Here is a 19,275-nt window from a genome sequence, read left to right as displayed (position 1 = left end):
TCTAGAATCGGGAAAATCGTGAATCGGAGTTGCTCCCCGACTGGTATGGCCTCTTAAAATGTAACGCCTGGGGCCATCCCCAGAAGCTCCTCAGGAAGTGTCCCAAAAACACCACCAGTACGGTTTTAGGAGCAAAATAGGATATCTTATAGTGATGATTTATTTATTTATTTTGAGAAAAATGGCCCATTTTGAGTACAAGGTCGTTTTTCTCATTCCGGCACTTGTTCAACCCAGCTTTTCGTTTGCTCCTTTTTATTTGTTTCGCGTATTTCTCATAACGGACAAAGAGCGCGGCGGTTTAAAAAGCAAGCAGAAAGAAATATCAAAGATCGTGAAAAAGTAGTTCCAGGAGCACTATGTCCGAGAAACTCACTTCGAAAGGTACTGAACTTTCCCTCCGAACAGAAACAGATACTATTTATTGCTTGTTACGCGTCCTCCCATAAATCTGAGAGCCTTAGTCGCTTCAGAATTAAAAACGAAGGGTGAGCTCCTCAGTTTAATTCGATTATGCAAACAAATAATACAACAAACGAGGAATTGCTTAGAGTATTAACTCCCCATCGATGCAAATCCTGTGTTTCTTACTCCATTTGGTTTGAGGCATTCGGTGGGACCTTGGGAGGTCAAAGACAGTGCAACAGGATCGCGCATTTCTGTCTTTTTTGCGGTAAATGCTCCATGTGTCATAGACAGTCACCTTTTTTTGGGAAGAGGGGAGAATTTATTGGCAGAAAAATCTTACACAGGACCGCACTTTGTTTATGACAAATGCCATTCAGCCTGAGAGATCGACCCAAAACCAAAACAAATGTATCACTCAATATTTGGGGAATCTTAGCAGGTGAACTGTGCAAAATAATATTTCTCATCGAGTCAGTTACCCACAGGGACACGCACAGGACGTATCTGGATGACTCTTCGCGGACAGTCCGCGAGTATCGTCCTCAGGACGCTCGGCGGATTCATATCGAAGGACGAGGACACGATGACACTTTGGGGACATCCTCAGGACCGCGTGTGTTCTTTGGGTTGAAACAGAATTGATATTCACCTGTCACTGGCCCAGATGAAAGAAAGACACTTTGTGTTCCATACCTTGACCTATCAAAGGCTGTCAGATAATAAGTGTACATTTGTAGCTTTTGATCACCTTGCTACACTAAAAGAATGCGAGAGAGCCTTTTACATGGAGTTTGTAGCCACCGATGAGCCAGTAGAGAAGCTTGCAATCCGTACAAAAGCACAGAGTAACCAGCAAGAGTAAAGGCATTTCCAACCTTTTATTTCTTTCTTTCTTGGTTTAGTTTCTTCGTGATAATGGATAATGTCTGCTTCTTATTTACAGATGGTTTCGTGAGCAACGAGTGCGAATCAGTAGCACAAAAGCTCATGATATTAGGACGAGACAAGACCAATTCGAAAGCCTGGCAATACGTTTAGCTTCCACCAAAAACTTTTCAGCACCTGCTACACAATATGGTAATTCCTTGTCAAAGTGCATTTTTTCGTCCTACTGTGCACTGAATGAACACAAAAATTTTAGAAATACACGTATTTTACAGGTCTGAACATAGAGGACAGGGCAAGGCAGAAGTTATCAGCTAACCTAGGTGTGCCAGTCATCCAGGTCAGTTCTGTTTTCATTAACACAGAGTGACAAAACACAAGCAGCAGCTAAAATGTCATGTTTTTGTTTTGCAGACTGGCTTGGTTGTACTACCTGAGCAGCCTTGGCTGTGCTGCAGTCCGGATGGGCTGGTCACAATAGGAGACCAGACACACCTAATTGAAATTAAGTGCCCCTACACATGCAGAGACAAACAGTTTTTAGATTATGACTAAAAAAAATCGTTTCTGACATATTTAGTATTCATAAACGACGATGCTGTTGTCAGGAGAACACACCGGTATTTTACACAACTACAAGTACAGATGTACATCTTGAATGTTGCTAGATCTATGATATTTGTGTACGGAAATAAGCAAACCATTGCCATCATCACAAAGCGTGACGACTCTTTTCTGTCTGAACTGATACCAAAGCTGGAAACATTCTATTTTAAGTATATGTTACCTCAACTCGTGTAACTAAATACAATGTGTACATGTTGTTGTATGTGTCAGTTGTGTAGAAATAAACCTGACGCAGAACATCGTCTTTGTCACAGCATAACTATTTTACTATTTCTTAGAAGGAACGAAAGCATGCCTTGGAGCCAAATGCTCAGTCTGTCCTGATAATATGACTCTGAGTGTTTACGAGTGCTAAAAAGCGATAAAAACCGGGCTGTTTGGTGGTACATCTAAAAGCGATAAAACCCCGGTGCAGGGGACACAAAGAGACAACACAGACGAAGCACTGACTGACAAACAACTTTAATGGCAGGGACACATCTTAAATACACCAACTGCACACCCGACCCCTAGTGGCAGCCAAGGCCGTCATGCTGTAATCACAAATTATCACAAAGTTATCAAAAAGATATCACGCAAACAAGGCACCAGGTAAACGCCCCCCCCCCCCCCCCCCGAAACAGAATTCGCGTTAGTTATCAATGAATTGCTGGATTGTATCCGTTACCAACACGGAAGGCACGCTAATGCAACTTGTTGCATTAGCGTGCCTTCCGCATTTCCGCCGCATTTCCTTCTCCAACTTGTGCTATCTTTGTTGGCCTGTAACGTTGAAAGACAGGAAAGGTGTTACTCCAGTGAGATTGCATTACGTCAGCAGCTGTATACTTGTACACCAGTTTTTCTTAATACAGTGTAGTAATATGGTCTGAATGGTGGTACTATTTAATTTGAAATGTGACAAAATGTGTGATGTTGAAACACAGAAGAGAAGAGGCACAAACTAGCAACCAACCAATGACTCTGGGAGGGAGAACAGTACCTTTGTGTCTTGGCTGCTGTGTGAGACCTGACTTGAGGCATCCCCTTTGTTCGTAACTGACAGAAAGATTTGGAGGCTCCCGTCCCCCAATGGAAACTCTGTCTGGGTTTCCTGAGGGCTGTACAAATTGATGTTAGCTATTATTTGGTATCATGAACATTTAGCAAGCAAGCATTATAATTATCCATGCAGATGCAATACAAGTACATAGCTATATGTATCTACCATGCAAAGATTCAGCAATGCGCAGTTATACAACTGCATAATGTTGGTTATTTGTTCACCTAAGTACACACACCAATCTCAAGGAAATATGTAGTGAGCTTACCACAGTAGCTACAGAATGACTTGCATAATCTGTTTTGGGTATCTGTTGCTCTTGGGTGTTAACTACAACATATGGGCAATGACCTCCAGCAATGTTGTCACATTCTAGTTTATGATGTGCTTGAACATCATCCCTCCTTATTGTAGAGCCCACTTCATCTTCGTCATCTTCAGTCTCAGCCATCTCTCCTGGAAACACTGCTCTGCAGGCTTCAACATTGGTTTGGGACCTTCTGAAGAACCTTGAAACACAGATTGCATAACATTATCAACACGATGCATAGAAATTTCCTCCTTTTCAACATATATTACCGAATTTAGTCATACCTGTTGAACCTGCTGCTGCTCATCGTAGCCTTCTTCCTATAGACTTCGGGAAAAATTGTCGGCACGTACGATGGACTGTGCTCGATGTTGCTTTTCGCGTAGTCCACAAAATGATGGTTGCATATGCGTGATGTAGCACTAGGGAGCCACGGAGTGCCATCCTCACTGCGACAGTTAGATACAAAACGTGAATGAACGTCAGATGAAATGCAAACGAAACAGTGATGTAATTGTAATTGATAGCATTTGAATCCCACTTTCTTCTGCCGTCGCACGGCTTTTATCCATGCTTCGCGACGACTTTTCTCATAGCCCTTTTTGGGAAAGCGGTAGAAACATACAGGCGGTCGCTGTTCCTGATTTGGTACGTCCGACAAAGCTTTCTTGGCCATTTCCCTGGCCATCCTGCCGTTGTTGTGGCACCGTACGACACAACAGTAATTCGTGCCGGACTTGTACTTTCTCTTTGTCCCTTGCATCTCGAAAAAACAACTGCCGAGACGCAGCCGGCTCCAATGTTCGAATGCGACCGGAGCGGCCCCGAGTTTCTGCATTCCAGCGATAGGGGTCATATTGGCGCTTCAGTCGTCCTCCTCAAACTTTAGCGCAACAGCCCTATACGCTGTTTCCCATTGAAGTCACATCCTGTAAGGCCGCTTCCCGCATAGCGGCTGAGTATAGTGACGGAGTGCGCCGACGGGGGGTGACCGCGAATTTTGGGATTGAAACAGAATGTAGTGGTCTCAGACAAAAACAAATAGGGTGCAGTAAAATGAATCTAGAGTTTGTCCCTGATGTGCCATCACACTGTCCTAAAATTGTCATTAAGGATGGCTTGTGAACATTCTGAGTATACTGTGGGGACGCGGTATAGTGCCAAATTGACACATTGAGGACGATTTGAGGATCAAATTCGACCCTCCTGAGGACGTCACACCGTCCGTGAATGATACGCTTAGGCTATCCCAAGGATGTCAATGTGTTTTTGGGGTCTGTCCATTCTGTGTTCTCCACGCTCAGGCTTCGATATTCATGGATATCATAACTGCATTTTTTGCACATCTCATAATGTATGCACAAGTGTTACACTGAAATTATCCTACTGGAAATTCCTGTACTTAGTTTACTTCTCCTTGTGATCTCACCTGAAAGGCTTAGGCAGAGGGGAGAACAATGACGTTTGCTGCCACTTGAGGTGTTTGTAGTAAAATAGCAGGGTTCAGTTCAGGTTTCTGAAGGAAGGCACGCATGTCAGTGTGCCATTTGTAACAGTTGTTTGGAACATAACACGAGACTGTGACATTCAACGAGCGCAACAAATTCTGAGCTTCCCGATCCTATGTTTACATGTCGGTTCTGGTTTCCGCTCTCAGTGATCACCCGCTTGTCGGTGTCGTCCACGCGCTCAGCTTCCACCCTGGGTGGTGGCATTTGCTCAACTCTAGCTACTGGTTTGGGCTTAGTCTCCGCCTGCGTGGCAAGCCTTTTCGGGCATTCGTTTCTGTAGTGGCTTACTTATTTACCAAAGTGGCATCTGCGACTCTCGTGCTTGGGTCCTCTATCAATTTCTTTCCGTTGCGGTCTATCATTCATTTCCGCACGTCTAGTACGTGGTGCCTCTTCGAAACTACGTGCATGTGGTGCACCCTTTCTTGCCCTCCTTTCCTCGTGGCATTCGGCCAATTTTGCAAGTTCTTCAGGCTTTAACCATTTCTCTGACTCATTAAGGGCCACATAGGATTGCATACCCTCACTCATGGTCATTTTCATCTGGTACGCTACAACTAACTCCATGAGTTTATCGAAGTCTGATACTTTTCACATAACACTCCCAGTAACTAGTTAGCCTAGTAGCGAGTTGGACCCATGTTTCATCCTTCTGCTTGACTGCCGAACGAAACATTTTGTAGTATTCTGCAGGGGAAAGTCGCATTTCGGATAGTACCCTCTCCTTCAGTTCGTCATAGCTGATCAATTTTCCCGTCACACCACGTGACACCGCTCCGCGAACCTTTTCGGTTAAAAACGGCATGATAATCGCGCCTTTGATTTCGTCCGGAACCGCAAATGACAGAAACATGGTTTCCACGCCATCAAACCACGACGGCACCCTTGACTCTGCGTCAGGCATCATTGTCAGCACCCCTCGCATAAGCCGCGAATACTTCAGGATTTGGTCACCATTATCCTTAAACTCCCCTAGAGTAGAACTCGCCTCACTAGTTCTCGCTGCTTTTGCTTTACACAACTCTAGTTCTAGGCGCAAACGCTCCAGTCGAAGCTCCTCAAGTTCTATTTCCTCGGACACCGATCGTTCCGCTCCCGGCACGTTCGTCGTACCCTCTGCCATTTCGATATGTGATATTCGACTCCGAAAGTTACCAGCACTGTTTTCCTGACTGTTAATTCTATGACTATACGACCTAGTCACTACTGGGATTACCAAGGGCAACCCATGAAAACAACCGAGGTGTCTCACCTGTCACGACTGTTTTGTCTCCCACGAAGCTTGCTCTTCATTGTGTTGCAAATAACCGCACCACTGTGCCAGTCCACAGTCAACGTTGCACTCGTCACACTCCTGAACACTCCGTTCCGTGATGACGTCCTTCTGTTACCCGGCTTTCTTGGGTAAGTTGAAGCTTGCAGCCGGCGTGTCCTCTCCAACGTAGAATCTGCAGGATACTGTCGATGACGCTCCAGGTACCTCAGCTGCTCTCTCCGCAAGCGTGACGGTCTCTTGTTCCGACGTTTCCACTGCTTCCTATCTACCAGGCAGCCTTTCGCTCAATCAGCGATTTTCCCAGGCTCCTCCGGAGAGTCCACTGTCCGTTTCCCTTGTAGATCAGCTGATGTTGCATCGACTTCTCACCTCGTGATCTTCGCTGCTGTACCAACGTCGCACCATCCTGCCGACTGCGCCAGTGAAAGATATGGATCGGTGGTGGTGATCCGATGATGATTCGGTGGTGGACGTGGTCAAGGAAGAGTCAGCCGATGATCGATGAAGACAGCAGTTTATTTACAGTAGCTACATGGCGTCTCAGAGACCAGACTTCAGATTGAAATCCAGAATCATTAACACAAAGAAAACTTCAGCTTTTAAAGGTTTCTCGCCGGACTGGCGTCATGTGCTGCCCACGATGTGACATCATATTTTCTGACCAATCAATACGTAATTAACCAGGACAAACTCCCTTTCTCAAGTTTTCGTTCAATTACAGCGTCAGGAACTGACGTGTAATGAGCCATCCAATCAGGGGTTACAGAGCTTCCGCAAATCAAATACAAACACAGAATTCTACGTACTTAGAGCGAAAGTGTTATAGTTCCCAGAAAAAGCGAGCAGGATTAACAAATACAAAGGTGGCTGTGCAGCGGCTGCGCCTTTCTTTCGTTGGGAAGTGGGTCGCTCGTTTCCTGTTTAGGGATACCAGTCCCTAATCTGCCTCTTCCGTAGGCATTCAGTAAAAGTGACTTGCCCTATGGGCACCGTGCGCTAGAGTTTTCTATCGACGGCAGCGGCCCCTCGAGGGGAAACGCGGCGTAATGCCCTGGTACCAGCCAGCAGCGTCTAGCAGTGCTGTGCTAGTTTCGCCGTTCGAAAAGAGCGATTTGAAGCTGCCTGCATAGAAAGTCAAAGGAGGAAGACAAAATGGAAACTAATTCTATGTGGGAATCTGCCACGACAACCAAGTTACTGTGAAAGAGAGGCAACTTGCCGTAAAGTTTTCGTCCTTCTCGCTGTATCGTCCCGCCGATCACGTATTTGAAAGAGCGCTTTCACGGCAATCCACCCAACGTACCTCTCAAATCCGTTGTTTCAAACTTAGAACTCATTCCTTGCATTTAGTATATTTGTCAATGACCAGTTGAGCATCACGATGCGGACTTATAGCACAGCAACTGACGTGAAAAAGTTGCCAATGAACATCGTGGAGCTTTGCTAAAATTAGTGTCTGCCATATGTCGTACAGTATTTATCTCTTTTACTCGGACCCTAATTTTGCGGCGTGTCGGCGAAGACTGGATTTGGACCTCGTCTTCCTTCAATATAAAGCTTGCATGCGAACACAGGGAGTTATTTGTCCTCCCCGAGCTGCGTTTCGCAAGCCGTCATCATTTTATGTAGGTGCATTCTGTCCCTATTATCTTATTATCGTTGCCAAACCTTGTGATCTCGGTTTACAAGTGGTTCTTTGCTCCTTTCTATTCGTCCGCGCGCGCACACACGCAAACACACACAAAAGTAATCATGCGTTTGTCGAACAGCAACCTCACTGTTTCTTCTTAATTATTGTCATTTTTTTAATTTTTTAGCATAGTTTATGTTTCGTGTTTCTTTTGCGTCATATTTCTGGCTGCTTCTATGTTGCAATTTGCGACAATGTGTCTGATGCGCTATGTTCACCTATACTAAGGCCGCTGTGGTCGTTGTTTAGCACTAATAAAACATTATTATCATTACATATCCAGTTTCAAACAAAAACACGCCTTATTTATATCCTGAAACAATCTTGATTGACTGATTGATTTTTATTACTATGACTTTGCATCAAATGCAGGCACAAAGGGCTAAAAGGGAATCCCCCGACTTGAGCGATGCAAGATTGGGAATAATTTGACTAAGGAACTTATCCTGACAGTGCATCATCACGTTAACGGATTATGCATAAGAAAGAAACGAGAACGTTTTTTTTTTTTTCCCGCTATCTTCGTAATGTATATTCCAATTTCTTGTTGACTGTATTATTGTGAATTCTTCAGTGCGAGATTTCCGTCCTCATAGCGCAGGTACTGGACGTAGCTAGTCTCTGATGTGTAGTCTATAATTGGTAGTCCCTTGCGGATAAATATGCACTTAACTTCACGTAAATGCGGGCCGCGAATACTACACGCTTGTCTGTGCTACACACTGTGTCACACATTGTGCATAGACACATAATGTTCCACGTGCAAAAGGCTTTCCCATCGCATACATTTTACGTGACAAACCACTTCCACACAAGTAGTCTCACGGGTTAATGAGTCAAAAGCCCCAAAGCCGATATATAAAATTCGGGAAAACACCCGTACGCACCAAAGCTACATACGCGAAGGCGCCGATACGGCGTCAGTACCAGACCGTTACGCGCGAAATCGCCACGGGTGGCGCTGTCGATCAAGCGACCGCAGCGTCCTCTCGCTAGTGCACGGTGCCCATTGAAGCTCATACATCAATGGCCTTGCGGTTGTTCTCATTGTCACAGCTCTTCGGGGAATTAGGCCTCGCCTTGAGTCAAGTGGCTTATTACTGTAACAGGTGCTGGGCATTTCGTGGGAACGGCAGTTACGCAACACGTTCAAAATGACTTATGAAAACGAAGCAATTAAATGCATAACATGACATATGGATGTTTCGAATATCGCATAAAATAAAATACAATACATCACAACATCACAGCGTTTTAAAGGTGAACAACGTGATGGCCTCTCTTAACGTCAACCTTGCAACCTTGAAACATTTTCTGGGTGGATCACAATGGCAAAACCGCGAGACAAGAGACGACGAAGGATACACACACGGCACACAACGTCACAAACACGACCCGAAGTCGGTTATGAGATCTCCCTCTGCCCACACACAATAACGGCTACCTTAAGTTTTTGAATACCGACCCAGAAAAGTAAGAGAGAAGAATGGGCCTCGCTTCTCAGGGGACTTCTTGTTATCAATGGGGTATTCGTGCCAGAGTCTGCCAGAGCTGGCCTTCCACGAGCGAGCGCCAGTGCAGGTCAAGCATACAACCAAGTTATGCGGATGTTTTGCATGGTGATTCTTCGCCTCCAAGAGCCAACGCATGGTAACCTCATCGAAAGTTTGTTCACTTTTTTAGACTGCAATGCTTGCAACATCTTGGCAAGAAAACTTGCCTTATTTATTTTTGGTTAAGGAGAGCTGAACGCCTCTAGGTTAATAGTGTTGATAGTTTGTGTAACAGTTGTGATCTGACAAAATGGCGTAGGTACAGGCTTGCTGGTGGATAAACTTCATAATATAGATGCCCGAGTCTGCGCACACAGAGGGACGATATGCTCATGTGTTTGTGCAGTACTACACGAACCTGACATGAATTCTTTTGCCGTTCTCGTCGACCTTCTATTTCTTTCGCCCCAATTATCGTTCAATCGACCCGCATGTAAGTGTGTTTTAGAGGGATTAGCAGCAAACGTAAACGCAGCAAGTGACTCATACGCACCAAGGAACAGACGACAAGATTGCGCCTTGCGAGAAGACAAGCGAACACATTCTTATCGTTTGTACCTTCTTCCTTTGTGCATATGTCATTTGTTGCGTTTACGTTTGTTACTATATGACATACCAACCAGTTTTGCGTTTACTGTTTGCATTTAGCGTATATGCGGATGATTTATCGATATATATCGGATTTCGTTGGCGGAATATTGGCAGCGACGTTCTGTGCAGGAAAATGCAGGATAAAATTTGAAACCGCCAAATTCTAAGTAAAAGATAGATAGTTGTGTTCATTTTGATAAATACGACTATGTATGCACGTATTTTGATATAGTTTATCATAAACTGCCCTTTACCTACATCATTACTTATTTCTTGTTGTTCTTGTTGCCGTTTAACGAAACTGACAGCTTCTGATCTTTTTGTGTAGGTGCTGCTTGAGTTGAGACCCCAACGAGAACTCGTCGCACAAGCGCAGCAGGGATTTGAAGATCTTTTGACTATCGTACAGGAAAACGGCACGGAGGCTGAACAACGCCTCATTGCAGATAGCGACGGTAAGTTTTCCTTTTTTGCCTTTTCCCATTTTGGAAAACTAAATATTCAATTTGTGCTATTTCGTCTGTGCGTCCTTGCCCTGAAATTAATTTCACGGAGATGTAATGAGTAGTCTTCGTCACTTATCATAGAGGTGAGAACAACATACGCTTCCTTTGCATGTAGGTATTATTTAAAAAAAAGTCTTTTCAGGAACAAGAGCTGCCTCTCTGCCCCATAATCAAGCTCATCGATATAAACATCATTGAAAGGGCAATTTTAAAGCTCGAAGTGACAAAGGCTCGGGAGAAGTGCATTGATTTTGTAAATTTATTTATGTACTACTGTAAATAAATATTTTCCCGTTTGGTTCACAAAACTCCGCATTGTCTTTGAGACATTGTGTCTCCGCATTGTCATTTTAGGTACAGACATATGACGCACTTTATTCCTTGCGTGCTTTTGGTGCAAAGAAGGAAACTGTTCTGCACCCACTGGTCTACATTTCTGTAACTGTGTAGTACCTTGCTGCATCTTCTCAATGATGGGTCATCTACTTTCCTCGGCCGGTGTTTTCGGTCAGACTCTCTAGACCTCTCTCTGTGCTCAAAGGATGTATCCAGGTACCTGTCGTGGGCGGTTGGCCTGGACGGTCGGGGAAGTGACCATCTTCCCATTTTCATTGGTTTTCAAAAATTTCTTCAGAAAGAACGCCATAAAGTTGTAACAATAACGGATTGGTCAGCCTTTCGCGCCTTGTGTTCCACCAGCACCCGACCTGACCTCTCAGCAGACGAGATGGCTGGATGCATCGAGGAGGCCCTTTGTTCATCAAGCAAGTATGTTAGAGTCGTTCCTGGACATCTCGGCTCAAACCCTAGGGTTGAGCAGCTGCGGGCATACCGTCGACGCGCCGAGCGCAAAGCTCGTCGAACTGGGTTGCTCAAAGACATCCAAGAAGCCCGCCGCGCGTGCAAGGCAGTAACTAAGGAGCTGGCTGCGATTGATCGTAAGCGCTGGAGGCAGTTCTGCGGATCGTTGTCATCTTTTGACAGCCCTGCGAAGATCTGGCGAGTGGCAAGAAGTTTAAGCGAACCTCCCACGAACCAGCATCCTTTAGGTGCTCTTGCGCTGTCCTCCTCTAAGTCCGAAGCAGAGGTGGCTCAGGCCTTCTGCAACACCATTGCCGCTCCTTCGAAGGCTGCAAGTACAACGTGGTTTTCTTCCCATGTGACTACTTTAGTCGAACGGATTCAAGCTGCGCCCATAGTCACTGACCCGGACATGGATATGGATTTCTCACTGGCCGAGTTCAGAAGCGCGCTGCTGCTGTCGCGGGTTCGGTCCTCCCCTGGGCCGGATAACGTCACCTATAGGGCTCTCCGCAACCTTGATCAGAAATGTGTGAAGTATCTGCTGGATTTAATAGATCATGGAGGTCAGGGAAAGCACCCGACAGTTGGAAGCGCGCACGTGTTATTCCGCTATTGAAGCCAGGCAAACCACCATCGCAGCTCTCCTCCTTTCGACCAGTGAGCCTGACTAGCAGCCTTGGGAAGTTGATGGAGCGCATGGTACTCGCTAGACTGGAGTGGTGGCTCGAACATCGCCGCATTTACTCGGGACTGAGATTTATTATGTTCATCAAGCAGTGCCCATTTTGAACAGTTGCACTCGGTCACTCAGTGGAATATGGTCCTTCTGCAGCGCGCATCTCACGTGAACACAAACAATGCGCTTCTTCCGCCTTGTGAAATGTATAGTCTCCAAAGAGTTCAGTTACAGAATCAATTCGAAGGTGTCCGCCTATTTGACAGAGCGCCATTTGGTCGAACGGCCCCGAAAAATTGGCCCCGGAAAATTTGGTGACGGAACAAATGGTCTCGGAAAAAATTACACCGATGGGTTAGAGCGGAAAAAACGGTCCCATGCGTAGCCGTGGTTTGCGACGTTCAGACCCCTCCCGAAATCGTACCTTTGGTAGCGCATCTGGAAGAGAGAAACGAGGAGTAAACCCTTCTCTCCTATGCAAATTTCCTCCTGAACCCCTCCAGAAATATTTTTTTCTGGCTACGCTACTGCCGTGCCCGGCTTGGATACCTTCGCAGGAAAAGCGTTACACAGTATTGTGCGTCATAGCAGTATTCAAGCGAAAGTTGAAAAGCTTTTAATGCGGCAAACGAATCACTTGTTCAATAAATATATTAGGCACAGAGCTTACCAATCTGTACCGAGCGAAATATTGAACGCTGTAAGGATTCAATATTTATTTGTATTTTACTTTTTGTCACATTTATATCTTATTTGCTTGAAAATTTGTTTCTTCATTTCAGTACTTTTATTAATATTTAGTTCAGTTACCTTTTTCTCCTCTGTCCCATTCAGCATTTAATTAATATTGCGCATAGGTGCAAAGAAAATACAGTATCTAGGTCACTCCTAGTCTTCCCTCCCGGGTTTCGGGCCATATGACCATTCGGGCCATATGAATATTTTGGCCTTCTGGGCATTTCGGCCTTCTGGACACCTTACCCTGCCCTTCTCATTTGACCCAAATGCTCAAAAGGCCCAAATTTTTTTCGGGCCTTATGAACATGTGGGCGTTCTGATCACTTGGGCCTTATGCACACTTGGCCCCATATGAGATGATACCGTCTAAAGCTATCGGATGATGCTAATCCAATGGTGGCAGCCAAGGGCCAAGTGGGCCAAGTGTGCATAAGGCCCAAGTGATCAGAACGCCCAAATGTTCATAAGACCCGAAAAAAATTTGGGCCTTTTGAGCATTTGGGTCAAATGAGAAGGGCAGAGCAAGGTGTCCAGAAGGCCGAAATGCCCAGAAGGCCAAAATATTCATATGGCCCGAATGGTCATATGGCCCGAAACCCAGGAGGCAAGACTAGGAGTGACCTAGATACTGTATTTTCTTTGCGCATATGCGCAATATTAATTAAATGCTGAATGCGACAGAGGAGAAAAAGGTAACTGAACTAAAAATATTAATAAAAGTACTGAAATGAAGAAACAAATTTTCAAGCAAATAAGATATAAATGTGACAAAAAGTAAAATACAAATAAATATTGAATCCTTAAAGCGTGCAATATTTCGCTCGGTACAGATTGGTAAGCTCTGCAGAAGGAGCATATTCCACTGAGTGACCGAGTGCAATTGTCCAAAATGGGCACTGCTTGATGAATCTCAGTCCCGAGCAAAATACCAAGCCGTAGCGATTCTCGGCAAAGTGTGGAATTCCTGCGCAGTCACACCTGAAAAGCGATTTTACAGAAAAATATTTCTCGCATATAACTCGCACTGATAAAAGTACTGCATTTTTCTGTGTACAAGCTCCGTTATATATAAAAACATATAAAACATATAAAAACAAAACAAGTCCTGCGCAGGATGATGACGCGCATATGATGACATTAACGCGCAGGACTTCTTCAGAGAACTTCTTTCAATGTATAACGGCGCTTATACACTGAAAAATACGGTCGAAAAATACACTGTTAGTCTTCCTTTCCGGTTTTCGGGCCAAGTGACCATTTGGGCCTTCTGGGCGTTAGGGCCTTCTGGACACCTTATCCTGTCCTGCTCATTTGACCCAAATGCGCAAAAGGCCCAATTTTTTTTTTTTTTTTTTTTTTTTTGTCTTATGAACATTTGGACGTTTTGGTCACTTGGGCCTTATGTACACTCGGGCCATATGAGATATAACCGGCAGCCACCACCTGCAGGGGTCTCGCAATGCGCACATTTTACGTTTTTCGAAACTTCCGTTTTTTGTTCTTTTACCAATGAAAAGGATGTGACTTTCACACTTCCTGGGGGACTGGCGGCAACCTGAAACAAAAGCTAAGATGTTACCAGTGGATAAAGTTATCTACGAAGCGCTTCGTTTCTTCTCACTGCTTTGTCGGTATGTTCGTTGAACTGGGGCTTCTCGCCAAGGGCGCACAGTCAACTCATGTACTCTCCCACGGTTTGAATGAGCCTGACGGAACTGGGACACCATTGGGTAAACGTAAAGTGATGCTCTGGGGACACTAGAACACGCTCACGCAGTGTGGTCATTGATTTCTCCGTCAGCCGGACACCTGTAGCTAAGAAGAGGTTGAAGGTCGCGTGCTCGTGGGTGGGGCGCGCAATGCCGCAGCCTCGTGCACCCTGCTTGACAAAAAAAATCGCTGCGCGTCTCTCAGGCAAAAATAAAATATTGTCTCACTTGGCAGAGACATGACCCCACCTTTTCAAAAATAATCAAGGAAATCGAAGATGGCATTTTTGAGGAAATTGAGATGCAACATTGGCAATATCCGCTTACCATGTGTGATTCTCAAGCTAATCACACAGATACCACTGGGCTGAGAAAAATGAGCTCTTTCAATGTCCTATCGAATGGCACTAAGCTCGATGTTCGCAGACGTTCCGTCATGAAGAAAATTGCTAACAAAGTTTGGCCTTTTTGAACGTTTACGCCAAGTTTGGCATTTTTTAACAGAAAATCTGTGGCTCTCAGAGTTCTGTGGGTGGCTGTCGACAGTGTCTATGGTGCAGCCTATAATCACGAAAAAACCTCCAGTTCCTAGACATAAAATTAGCGGTGCTAGATCCCGTCAAAGTCGGTCCAGAAGAAAGCGCGCCCAAGCGGCCTCCGACTTTCCTTCTCTCCCACGCGGAAACTACTCACCGCACGACCGTCGCACGTGGCTCTATTTGCGTCGTTTGAGCTGTCCTCTAACATATATTTTTTTTCTGGGCGAATTAAAAAATACGACTTTCACATGTTGTTCGATTTAAAATGAAACTACCCAGCGAAGTCCATGTTTTTTACTGCTGTTGGTTTGAGGCATAGGGGTATGGCATTCGAAAGTCAGAAACAGTGCATCAGGATCGCGCTTTTGCCTTTTCCAGGATAAATGCTCCATGTCATGGACAGTCACTCTTTTTGGTGGAGAAATGTTTTCTTTCTTTTTTGTTTTTCTGGAAAATGTCATTCAACCTCTAGGATTGGCCCGAAAAACAAAACAAATGTGTCATTCAATATTTGGGGAGTCCTAGCAGTTAAACTGAAAATAAAGTAATATTCCCGTCCGTCTAGCGTCCACTAGGGGCGGGCACAGGACGTACCTGAATGACTCTTCACGGACAATTCGCGAGTGTCATCCTCAGGACGCTCTGGGGACAGACATCGAAGGACGAGGACACGATGACACTGTGGGGACAACCTGAGGACGGTGTGTGTTCTTGGGGGAAGGTGTCCATCCCTTCTCTGTTTGCCACGCACAGGCTTGCTTTCTTATGGATTTCGTCACCAGCTTGCCTGCGTCTACGCCATTTTATCAGTTACATTATAGTATTCTGAACGAATCTCCATCAGGACACAGTGATGCAGTCCCGGACAGAAGCAGCTGAAAATTACTTTAACAAAAACGCTCAGGTACGTGGAACAATGTAGTATTTGATGGCATTTCTATTGGCCTTAGTAGATTTGTAGCATACTCCTTTTACTTCCTGTTGAAGGAACTTCGCAAGAGCTCATGCTGCAATGACCACACATACGCATCTCGTCAATGTGCCGCTGAAGAACAAAGCAAATGCCCTATCGCCAGATGACATCCATTTCTACACTGGGCTCTCACATCATGTGTTCCATTCTTTAGTACGTGCAGTTTCTGTTACTGAGCGGACAAGAAGACGGCAGCTTCTACTTGAAGATCAGGTCTTAATGACTCTTATGGGGGAGGTTACGTCTAGGGTTGCTTCTAGGTCACCTCTCCAGGGGCTTAATCACTTGCACGCGTTAGGAGCTAACGAGAGGCGGGGCACTCGTCGAGAAGGGCACGTGATAAAACACGTGCACGGCGCTCTTCGCGCGATACGTGAAGGACGTGGGATACGTCAAGCGCAATGTGTCACGTGCCCATCTTTTCAAATTTCCCGCTCGCCTTTTTGAATTTCCCGCTGCTCGTTAGCTCATAACGACTGTAACGACGATGAAGCGATTAAGCGATATTTAAAGTGTCAGTGCCATGTGTAAGCAATATAATCACAAGCACACTGGATGCCCTTCTCAAGGTGATGCAAAGCATCGTGAGATGGCTACCAGCTTCCTACATACGAAACAGTTTGCCTAAAAGCTTTGTGGAAAGTGGGTATGGGGGCACCACCTGTATCATTGACTCAGACATGTACAAGATACTAAGTAATAAATACTAATGTTAGAATGTAATTAAGATAGAGTATAAATACATGAAAATTAAAGTAATTAAGATGGAGTACAAAATACTTCAAAAAGTATTTGAAATACAATTAAGATACTATTTGTCCTTGAACGCAAAAAGTCACCGGTCACTGGTCAATGCGGCAAGTCGCCGCTATGCAGAGTTGTACACGTTACTCAAAAAAGGTAATTGATTACAATTACTGTTACTACTGCACGAAAAGTAATTCTTTACCGTTACAAATTGCTTCATCAAAAATGTAATACGTTACCGATTAAAAATATAACGCGTTACTTTTCCCTTTACTTTTAAATTGTGGGACATAGCAAAGCCAACAAGCCTGCAGTGTGCAAATATGCAGCTCTTGTTGCAAATTCTAATCAGACACCAACATGCATGATAAGTGAAATTCACAAATACATTTGAAAGCAACATACAAAACACATACACAGATTTATATACACATTTAAAACAACATCGAAACATCCGCTTCGTTTTGTTACTATTGTTAAGTTCAGCCCGCACAATTTATCAATACAGTCACCTATTTTACTGTTGCTCCAGTAGGTATCAATATTACTGTGGCGTGCATGGAACACGTGTGGACTAGAGGCGGCCGACTTCTGCGTCATTGCTTCAGTCGAACTCGTGGTGCAACAGAAGAACAGATTGGCTTGCTGAAAATGGTTGCCATTGTTGACAGAAGGTTAAAAAAATAATCGATTACTCAGTAATTGATTACCGAAAATTGTAATCAGATTACTTGGAAAATTACTTGCTCACAAAATTAATTGATTACGTTAAAAAATTACTGAAAAAAGTAATTGATTACTAGTAATGCAATTACTAGAAACGCGTTACGTACAACTCTGCCGCTATGTCACATGAATAATCTAAACCCCGCGCACTACGTTAGCCGCCGCCGTGTGATAGGAGTCTTCTAAACACAAGTCCCACAAGGATTACAAAGAGCTACCACATGACTCCACGAAGTATACAGGGTGTCCCAGAAAACGTGTCATTGAATTATAATAAAAAGACTACACCACCTAGAGTCATGCGGTCAACGGCATTTGTTCTTATTAGGTTTTTGCCACCTTGTAAAGTTAATGTCATGTACCCCAAGTTTAATTATGCAAATATTGAGAAATGAACTGAACTGAGAAATTTGCCAAGGGGAGGTCACTTTTTTACCCCACCAATATGAAGAGCGTGCCGAATTCACTCAAATTCATGATAATTGACAGTGATATTCGCGAGCTATCCCATCGGAAAAAATAGCCGAATATCATGCTTTTCGGAGCACCGGACCATAACGCGCTATATCTTTCTGAGCGCAATCGCTCGCAGTCCGACGAAAGGAGGTTCTGAAGCCAGCCCACAGAGTGATAGTAGAAAAAGTAACAGTTCCTAAAATTGGGAGAGGGAAAGCATTATCCCAGCGAAAGACGGACGTGATAAGCCATGCCTACGTTATCTCTTTCTGCGATGCCGGGGTGGGCTGGGTTTCCAACCTCCTTTCGTCGGACTGACACAGATTGCGCTGAAAAATCCATCGTGCGCTATTCTGTGCGACCTCCGTAGAGCATGATGTCCGGCTATTTTTCCGACGGGATAGCTTCTGAATATCCCTGTCAATTATCATTAATTTGAGTAAATTAGACACGCTGTTCACATTGGTGGGGTAAAAAAGTGACCTTTACTAGGCAAATTTCCGACTTAAGCTCGCAAAAAGTAACATAATTAAACTTACGTTACACGACATTCACATGAGGAGGTGGCAAAAACCCAGTAAGAACAAATACCGTTGACCACATGACTCTAGGTGGTGTAGGTTTTTTATTATAATTCAATGACACGTTTTCTGGGACACCCTGTATGCATACAGAGTGTCCCAGAAAACGGGTATTTTGCGCAAGTACAATTTCAAATGCTGTGTTCAGGAAGGCGACTGTGCTACTTCTATGTGTGGTCTGCCAATGAGACTGGTGAGGTTACAGATGTACTGATGAAAATACCATTTGACGGAGACTTATTGGCTCGGAACATTCTGCGCCTTAAGAAATTTTACTTTTGTGCGTTACTACCGATCACTGTGGAGCAGCACAGGAATGGGGAGTTGGACTTGAGCACATACAGAAAAATACTGAAACTATGACTGTTTTATGTTCCCAGTAAACAAGCTTGTATAGTCATCTAATTCTCGTGTGTCGTTCTACTAGTAACTGTTTTCCCTCCACGCTTATTTTTTCACCGTCTTACACCCTCTAATTCAGCTTTAGGTTGCACAACCCAGCACAGACAAAAACAATCTTGCTGATTGTCTTCTTTGACTTGATTGGTAAAGGGAGCCGAAGTATCCTGTAAGTCTTCATGCGGTTGATGGCTCTTTCAACGTGGATGCGCAAAGATGCAATCCTACGCGTTGCAGTCCCATCTTTCTCACTGAGCAGCTGCTTTCCTGGACAATATAACAATGGGTTGGTAATTAAATCGGATGGCACGTGCATTATGCGGAGGGCTCTGCCAGACATGTAAAAAGATCACAGTAATGAGAGAGATGCTTGTGCAACTATATGAAGCACTCTGTATAAAGAGTTGCTTCCTTACCTCTTGTGAAGGCAGGTACATTCATCTTCACACCTTCAACCTCTAAGTGAAGGCTAAGGGAAAAAACCCTGTCAGCTATCACCTCATCTCCCCTCACAAAGTTGTCCTCTAT

Source organism: Ornithodoros turicata, chromosome 5 (assembly GCF_037126465.1).
Source record: "Ornithodoros turicata isolate Travis chromosome 5, ASM3712646v1, whole genome shotgun sequence".
NCBI classification, from domain to species: Eukaryota; Metazoa; Arthropoda; class Arachnida; order Ixodida; family Argasidae; genus Ornithodoros; species Ornithodoros turicata.
This window is presented reverse-complemented; position numbering follows the sequence as displayed.